Source organism: Triturus cristatus, chromosome 5_2 (assembly GCF_964204655.1).
Source record: "Triturus cristatus chromosome 5_2, aTriCri1.1, whole genome shotgun sequence".
Taxonomy (NCBI): domain Eukaryota; kingdom Metazoa; phylum Chordata; class Amphibia; order Caudata; family Salamandridae; genus Triturus; species Triturus cristatus.
In genome coordinates, this window is record NC_140588.1 from 1,015,614,207 (window position 1) to 1,015,623,825 (window position 9,619).

The 9,619-nt window shown below is 45.3% G+C and overlaps 1 protein-coding gene across 2 annotated transcripts in view; it reads right to left on the reverse strand.

Annotated features, from left to right (window-relative positions):
- The window catches only part of ST3GAL4 (ST3 beta-galactoside alpha-2,3-sialyltransferase 4), a 352,906-nt gene extending 351,326 nt beyond the window's left edge, over positions 1-1,580 (reverse strand). Inside the window, exon 1 of one of the 2 annotated variants that reach the window (XM_085608300.1) lies at positions 1,418-1,580. The gene's annotated coding sequence lies outside the window, so the exon portion shown is untranslated. The remainder of the gene's footprint in view (positions 1-1,417) is intronic. The other variant, XM_085608297.1, reaches the window with a different exon arrangement.
- Positions 1,581-9,619: the final 8,039 nt, after the last annotated feature.

A 9,619-nucleotide genomic window follows, 5' to 3' on the forward strand; every position in this document is an offset into this window, starting at 1 on the left:
TCGTATATGTGACGGGCTCTGTCTACCCGCCTCTCAGCAGCAAATGGGAGTCGCCTCTACTGAGGCCGGTCCCTCCAGGGGTCAACGCTCTAATGTCAGAGGTCAGCGGGTGTCACTTCCTCTATCTACCCCAGCCGTTTGCTTCTCATTCGTTAACTGCACTGAGTGAGCACCCCTTTATACGTCATCATAATGGGGATCTATACTTGACTGCCTTCTTGAGCGCAAGGAGGCTCCTGTAAACCACAACATGCAGATTGAACACCTGCTTCGTGGCGCTGTTCCATGCCAAACAAAACAGTCTTGCTTGGCACAGCGCGTTGTATACTAACGCCCAACGCGTTGTACACTAACGCCCAACGCGTTAATAACCACGTTCAAACCGTTTAAGGTATTCAGCCAACAACATAAAAAGTGAACGACGTAGAACTGCGAAATTGTAGTCGTGCAGGTAATGCGGGGGTTAGAAACCGAGCCTGTCCATAAAGGGGCTGACTGTAGGAGCAGCGCCCGCCTCGCACAGGTGGCGCATCGGTCGGTCTACACAGGTTTCAGCCCTGACTGTGTGGCGGCGCCGCCGGGGCTTAAATAGATTATTTGGAACCACGAAAAGTAAAACAAATCGATTGCAATTCCGGCAGGTATAACGATGAACCTCGACAGAAATGTCAATTTTTTTTTATTTGTACAAACGTTAAAATTGGACGCTTGCGACGTATCGAAGCACTCTGGGTTTAGAAGGCAAATGAAGCGAGTCCCCGGCTTGTCCAGGATCAGACGGTTGGTTATGTGGAAACCCGGGTTAGCCCTCTGGATAGGAGCCGAAACATAGCATTTGTGTGAACACTTGCAACAGACATGTAATACGTCTAACAGCATTAAACACTGAAACGGAGACTGTCTGAGGGGGTTGCGCGTATATCTAAAAATCACCCATCACAAAAAGAGGGACTTGTATAATAGCAGAGATCGGAGTGCCAGCCCCGACACTGAATTGTACTTTCTAGGCAGATTTTCCTTTCTGTTTTGCAGTTTTTATGTAGCGCTTCCCACGAGCACCATTCCATTACGCAAGGACATTTTTGGCCGGCACAGGGTGACCTGTTTTAGTATGCTGTCTTTTTTTTTAAAAAAAACGTGACGCTGGCGAGATTAGGCCAGCCTCCATAAAGTGTCACTTGCTCAATAATCGACGTCCATCATGACAGCAGCCTTTAATTCAACATTCAACACCATTCCCTGCCCGGTGCTTCTGAGCCACGCTGTCCGTGCCCTCATCTAAAGGCTGGCATCCAGGGAGAGGTTTGCCGCTGCCGTGGTTGCAGAAGTGTTAAGAGCTCACCTAGTTTGCATCTTAGTCCAGACATAAACAGCACGGCATCTCTCACGTCCAGATACGCATGACCCATCCACTTACCTGCAAGAGTGAAATTAAGGGGCAGGGAGCGCCTGGCAGGGGATGAAGAGGCCCGATGCGGACTCCGCTCTACGCAGCTTTGGTTATTGGCGCGCCGACATTTAATAGCGCCGACCGAGGGCTTCTGAGCAGCGCTTTTTGACACCGGCACTCTTTGTTTTCCAAATTAAGCACCGCGCCCTCCCCTTTTCACATCTTGTCCAGGACAGCGCCTCGGGGCGGGGCAGGCGGAAGCAAGTAGCAGCGAGGATTACACTAAGTGACTGTTGATTTAGTTAGTGGACAAAGGAAGTACAAATAATGCAGCCAGCAAAGGTGACCTGTGCAGCACGTAAAGCAATAAACGCAACCCGTGTGAAATATTCTGTGGCAGTTTCCTGTTTCTAATTTGGCATTTTAGCACACAGTAGTACCATATGGAACCGGATGCTATAGAAACCATATATTTCTCCAGAGAGGAAAGTATGCACCTTCAGCGGAACCTGTTCAGATTGATATCGACCAGTCATGAAGGGCTTTGTCTCGCATCAAAGTACTGTCCGTTCTCCATACCTGAGTAACAGTCTTTGCAAAGCAAAAGCCATATTGCACTCCGTAGAAAGCAAGCACACATGTACAGACTACTATCAAAACAATACGGACTACTAACAAATCAAATAAAAAAATCTGCCTTTTTCTTTTTGCACACAGCAGCATTGTTTTTTGTTAGATTTCTTTTTTTTTTTCTTCTAATTGTTTGCAGAAATCAATTATCAGGCGAAAGTAGGGGGTTTAAATCAACTCGCCTGATAAGGATATACCAATTCAGCGGGATTGGGCTAAACATGAAGGTAATACCAAAGGGGATGATGGACGGAGCGCTTGAGCAAATCAAGCACTCACCCCCAGTCAACTGATCTGGGTTTAATCCATCATCATTCTTTAGCTCACTCCACCACCCCAGTTCAGACATGGCCATAAGCAAATCAGTCTGACCCTGTGTCTCATGGGAACAGTCCAGCATGAACTGCCAAGCCATGTCTTCCCTGGACCGGAAACAAGCTTCCTAGGACCGGTTTCGGGTTCATAACCCTCATCAGCCAGGCTTTCTTGAATCCAGTGGCAAAGTGAGCAAGGGACCCACGTCTGAGCATACCCTGCCAATTTAGGGCGAAAAAAGCGATACCAAAGAGGATGATAGATGGAGCGCTTGAGCAAATCAAACACTCACCCCCAGTCAACTGATCTGGGTTTAATCAATAGTAATTCTTTAGCTCAGTCCACCACCCCAGTTCAGACATGGCCATATGCAAATCAGTCTGACCATGTGCCTCATGGGAAGAGTCCAGCCCGAACTGCCAAGCCATGTCTTATGATGATGGATTAAACCCAGATCAGTTGACTGGGGGTGAGTGTTTGATTAGCTCAAACGCTCCGTCCATCATCCCCTTTGGTATCGCTTTAAACATGAAGGTAAGCAGTACTGTACAAAAGGTAATGTATCTAATATTGGTAGAAATCAAGCTTAATCTTCACACACCTTGTTTTTTGTCTCTATGAAGACGTCTGTGGAGGGGTGTGAGTGGGAGTTTATAGGTAGGACACGTTTCGCCCTTTAACAAGGACTTCATCAGGGAGCACATATATCTTGAACATTAATATCACCATATACGATTTTCTGTCTGCAGGATATATAGACCGTTTCAATGGTGCAGATCATTGATGGCCATTTACACTGAGAACTCCGTATCAACATCTACTTTCTAGAGCGTCCACTCTTTCGTCCACTCCTTCCTTGTGACCAGTCGGCAAGTTCTATGTACTTCCGGAAGAAGTCCTTGTTGAAGGGCGAATCGTGTTCGCTGGACTGGATATTTCTATTTTGTGAAGAATATATATTTTTTGAAGACTCGCCTCTACTTCTTCTCGTGTATTTATGGACATATGGCAGAATATCTTGACCCATCTGGAATCTGGACTCTGTTATGAACTGTCTCTTTGTTCTTACTATGGATAGTAATATAGTGCCCCACAGATTATTTTGGTAGCGCTCCCTATTGCAATTTTTCATTTACAGTACAAGGTTTGTGAGCAGTTGGGCCTTTTTTTTGGGTGCAGCGTTGAATAAGAAAATTTGACACTTCTGCGGTCATAGATGGCCTATAACTGCTCTGTTTGGTTTGTGTGACCAACGCAGATGTGCAAGCCTACGGAATAAGATGAGCAATTTTTTCTTTTTATTTACCAATCCAGGCTGGATTAGGAAATAAAAAGATGCATGAAATGAGCTTTAAAAAAAGTATGTGTGTGTGTGTATGTATATATATATATATATATATATATATATATCCACAAACAAAGTTTGGCTCAATGAGGAAACGCCACACAACGGGAAGTTAGTCACCTTTTAATTGCGGAAAACCAGCTCAGCGAAAGGACAGACACCTCCTCTTTAAAATTCAAAAGCCCAACGCGTTTCGAACACTCCTATGCTCTTGTTCACGGGCAGAGTAAAGATCAGCAAACGGCAGTTCAAAGAGTCTTTTACCCAATACAAGTCCCGCCCTTGTGGGCGTATGCCTCCTGGCATGCTGGTACTTGTGGTCCTTTTGGAAATTAAATGCCCAAGTGGGTGCCGTGCTAACCCAAAATTATAGTTCACAGTGTTCCCCAAGTGGGTTAGGCAGGCTCTGGCCATCTCCCCGAGCTGAACGTGGATGTTCCGTCAACATGGCCCTCTCGTTCCATAGTGGTTGAAATTCAAACACCCGGTCCGCTCAATTCTCGGCAGGGCGTCTCCGCGACCTGAGCCAGGCCGCTAAACATCCACAAACAAAGTTTGGCTCAATGAGGAAACGCCACACAATGGGAAGTTAGTCACCTTTTAATTGCGGAAAACCAGCTCAGCGAAAGGACAGACACCTCCTCTTTAAAATTCAAAAGCCCAACGCGTTTCGAACACTCCTGTGCTCTTGTTCACGAGCAGAGTAAAGATCAGCAAACGGCAGTTCAAAGAGTCTTTTACCCAATACAAGTCCCGCCCTTGTGGGCGTATGCCTCCTGGCATGCTGGTACTTGTGGTCCTTTTGGAAATTAAATGCCCAAGTGGGTGCCGTGCTAACCCAAAATTATAGTTCACAGTGTTCCCCAAGTGGGTTAGGCAGGCTCTGGCCATCTCCCCGAGCTGAACGTGGATGTCCAAAAGGACCACCATTTTGGGTTAGCACGGCACCCACTTGGGCATTTAATTTCCAAAAGGACCACAAGTACCAGCATGCCAGGAGGCATACGCCCACAAGGGCGGGACTTGTATTGGGTAAAAGACTCTTTGAACTGCCGTTTGCTGATCTTTACTCTGCCCGTGAACAAGAGCACAGGAGTGTTCGAAACGCGTTGGGCTTTTGAATTTTAAAGAGGAGGTGTCTGTCCTTTCGCTGAGCTGGTTTTCCGCAATTAAAAGGTGACTAACTTCCCGTTGTGTGGCGTTTCCTCATTGAGCCAAACTTTGTTTGTGGATATATATATATCTCGCCAATGCACTTTTTCTAAAAAAACAAACAAACATGGGAGTGGGTTGGGGTGAAGGGCAGGCAGGGGATGATGCAACACGGAAAAACAGTGGAAGAGAATGTCAAACGAGGGACATCAATGCATACAAACACAGACAAAGAGGGTGAGCAGGCAGACGGAAATGGAAGCACACAGACAACGAATAGTGAGTGGGTGGGTAGGGAAGTACACAGGCAGCCTAGGGAAGGTGCAGGGGCAGTGAAGCACATGGACAAAGGAGGGTGGACAGGGATAGGCAAGCAAATGGACCATGGATCATGGGTGGGCGGATATGAGGAAACAGACAGCAGAGGGTGGGTGGGTGGGCAGGGATGTGGAAGCACAGACAATGGAGGGGGCTGCGGAAGGAAGAACTGCAACTGAGTGAGAGAGGGTAAGGGGAGAAACACTAGCCTGAAAAAGGAACATGAAGTGCATGTGAGAGACACCTGGAAAACACATGCACTTTCATAAAAAGTTTAATGAAAAAGAATAAAAGTAGTGCCTGAAAAAGGAGCAGTGGAAGGTCAGAAGTAATTGGTGAATGTTCCAGGCGAGGGGCAAATACCCGAAGAAGAATGAAATAAGGAACAAGGAAATGAGTAACAATAAAGCCAACAAACAGTATGCAATGGTTGGTCTCTAAACCCACTGTAAGCTAACAATATGTTTTACAGACAGAGCCCATGCACCGCCTTAGGCAATGCCTGAAAATGCGGTTGCAGTGCAAAAACACTGTTCACAAGGAGTCATAAATGTCCTGCTCCATTAAAATGCATAAGGCACAATTTCTTATGAAACTTATTGTGAATGGCTGAGAAACCAGGGATTGGTCAGACTCCCATCCATGGATGCACAGAATGCTTACCTTTTTAATTGAGAACAAATATTCTGCTAACGGTATTGAGGTCAGTATGCAGTGGTCCTCTGGGTAATTGGCTGTTCCCACAGTTGCCCCGAGCTATGATTTGCTGAATGGAAGCCGTCCAACTTCCCACTTTGCAAATCGAGACCACCTTCTTTGACAGATGTAGGAAGGTGGGTTATTAGTAGGTGAGGGTATGCACCTTCAGCTAATAATATCGCAATCGCTAATAAGGTCTAGTCAAGCCTCAATAAATGAATCCTTGGTAGTTTGGGAACGAGCAGTCCGGCTTAACGTAAGAGCCAGGAAAGTGTAAAGCATTTAATATAACCAAAACAGTAAATGAGTAAAGGAGACAACACAATAAAAATCCATCACCAATTTATAAAAATGGAGAATATTTTTATCTTTAAAATGACACCAAAATGACAAATTCAATGTAGGGAATTGGAGATATGAATCTCCCACAACACACCTATGCAGTCCAGGAACATTCAGGTGTAGCTTGACAGCTGGTGTAGTCCTCTCTTTGACTGTTACAGGTGGCTTTTTCCAGCATTTCTCTATCTGTTGTTGCTCAGGGAGTCCACTCCTTTTCCTTGGGTTAGGCACTGCCCTTCTTTTGGGGAGCCTTGGGAGTGCAGCAGGTGCAGTCCTTATGGGTGCACGCCTTCTGTGGTTCATTCCAAGGGTCCAGCAGATCAGTCCTCCTTCTGGAGAAAATGGAGAACTTCTCTCCTTGCTGTGTGTGTTTGACTAACCCAGCCCAAGGCATGGCTAACAATTCACTACACTACCCTTCCAGCCCCATTCATAATCTAATTAGGGGGACTCCCATCTGGCTGGAGATCAAGGAAGTGGGGGCTGGCCTGGGTCCTGTGACATCTGTTCTCCTGCCTTTGAAGTCCAGCTCATCTCTCCAGCCCGCTTCCTGTCCTTCAATTCTCCCGATAATCTCCCACCAAGTGTCTGTATTGCTTTAGGCCTAGGCCTCTTCAAACGTACTCAGAGAGCAGCTTTACTCAGCCTGGCAAAGTCAGGCCAATCCGAAGAGGCTGCATAGGGCTGTTTTAGGTAAATTCAGGATAGTGAGTTATAAAACTACTTTCCTTATAATAAATCATACCGTGGCCAATTCTTTGGGTTTATTGTATCTATTATTTAGATACTTTGAATTATGTTGCTAGCTAACTTCAATCAAAAGTGAGACTTTTAAAGTTTAATAAAGCCTTCCCATGTTGGTCTATGGGACCTGGCAGCACTACAACAGGGAAAACTACTTTTGCCGTTTCTCCTTACCAGGGCATATAACATATCTTGCATGTTGTCGGTCCTTTTTATAACAATGCACTTTGTTTGGGGCACCTAGGGCAGACCTTAAGTACTTTTAATTCCTAAGGCAAATTTGGACATAGTTTTATTTTAAAACCATCCGACAAAGCAGGCCTGACTTTAAAATGACACCAGACACCCCAGGAGTGCACACTTAAGTGCATTAAGTCCACTGGAGTTCCTAAACCTACATGCAGTACCATATACTAGGGTCTTCCAGATGTGTTGTCTTGGCCAATTAGAATTATACCAATTACCATCTACCTTCTAAGGACAGAGCCCTTGGCCAGGTCAATAGAGCTCGGTTACTTCAGAGTCTGTAACCACCAGTATCGGTCAAAAGATGGGGGTGATCAGGGCAAAAGATGACTTTCCTACACAAGGACAATAACCTGTTGGAATGCATTGATACATTGTAGTGCACATGGGAAGGAGCAGGGGGCACATTCCCATCACCTTCTGATTCCTAATACGTCGCAAAGTGTACTATGCGAATCACAAATATATTTACTTCTTATAAAGTACATTTTGCACATTGCAACTTGCAATTTTGCAGATGCAAAGTCTGCGATTTTGTGAATTGGAGGGTTTGAGGCTGTAAAACAGGTTTGCACATTAAGCCCTTGAATGGCGCCAAAAATGCTGTATCATTTATGTAATGTGCGCTACAAAACCATTGTAACAGAATGTGTCCTAACAACACTGAGCTCACTTTTGTTGCTAAGTAACTGTCAGAAAAAACCCAGAAGACAACCAGTTTGTATTACAGTGATTTTAAGTGGCAGAAAAGGCAACCACTAACCGGGTAAAGTACCGAGACATCTTTCATGATTTAGGTTGTCATTGGCCCGTGATAATTTCCTTCCCTCCGTGGAGTACTGAGAGCATTCAGTAGCATATGAGTTTCAAAGTGTGAAAATTGTAAGTGCCTCTCGATACAAAGCTGAATTACAATGTTTCATGCGTTCCCGAGCAACAGTGCACTGTGGTTTTATCTACTTTGCACGAAAGAGATGGGATGAAGTAAGGAGGCCCAGCGACTGGGACAAGATGCAGTCACTGAGGGCGACTCGCAGAGACACTAGAACCAGTGCCTAATTTGAGCTGGTGGTTTCCGGTGCACAGCACCAGAACTTAATCATCAACACTGGTGCTTTTCATGAGCACCAGTTTAGGACACTTTCATTTATGGTATGCACAGGGAGATTGAGGGATTTGCCCCGAATCACAGGATGTTGAGCCGACGCCCAGACTCGAACCTGGTTCCCCTAGCTAAGAAGTTGGCAGCTCTGACCATTATGTCACATCCTCTCCCCAGGGGCATAACACAGGCCCTCGCATGATTATAGATTTGCCGTATAATCCATCATCTGCCGCATAATCTGCTTAGTTTAGCAAAAACATGTTTTGTTTCTAGCACAAACGGTTCAAAAGTTACTAAAAATGCAGCAACACAGGCACTTTGCAAAGCTGGACTGGTCACCTTTCTGTTACTTATTGATATATTTGGGTATTAAACTACTGCTACTGAGGTGCAATCAATGCCCAGACAGTGTTACCAAGTGTAGAAATAATAGTAATACGATAACAAAATGTGCAGCATTATGCCGCATAGTTTGGCTTCTCTTGCCGCACAATTATCTCAACCCTGGTGCTTAAGTTGGCCCTCTCCTGCCACATAAATCCAGTGGCCCTGTGATTATTGAATTAATAATTGACTGTTATGGTCATCTCTAAATTAAAAACCAAAGGAAATGATGGACGGAGTGTTGAACATTGCAAGCACTTACCCCCAGTCAACTGATCTGGGTTTAATCCATCACCGTTCTTTAGCCCACTCTGTCACCCCAGTTCAGACATGGCCATATGCAAATCAGTCTGACCCTGTGCCTCATGGGAACAGTCCAGCCCGAACTGCCAAGCCATGTCTTCCCTGGACCGGAAACAAGCTTCCTGGGACTGGTTTCTGGCATTTCAGCCGTCTTCAGCCAGATGGAAAATGCAGGTACTCTCATTGAGTGCTTCACAAGAAAGAAACAAGAGTTCCCAAAAACCGAGCACTTATGGAAAAATAGAAGGAGCCAATCATACAGCTGGTAAAGAAGATATGCTCCACGGGAGGGATAAAGATGTGCTGCAGGGCCTGAAACAAAGACAGCAAATAGAAAGAAAGCCACTGTGAGTGACAAAACACAAAGCTAATGGTAAGCAATGGGTGTAATGAATTCCTAGGTAACCTTTCAGCATGTCGCCAAAATGTCTTTGCAACCAGATAGCAAAGCCGTACGGTAGGCTTCGAATTTGAGGACGCATTTATGAGTCCTGTTAAACTATGCATTATTAATCTACACTCAAATTCCCATGTATATACTGACAAAACTATTGCAGTTAGAACAAATTTGCTACATGTTCAAGAGTGTTTTCCTGGCTTATGCTAACTAGGCCTCAACGCCATCCTGTCAAAAATTGATGTTACC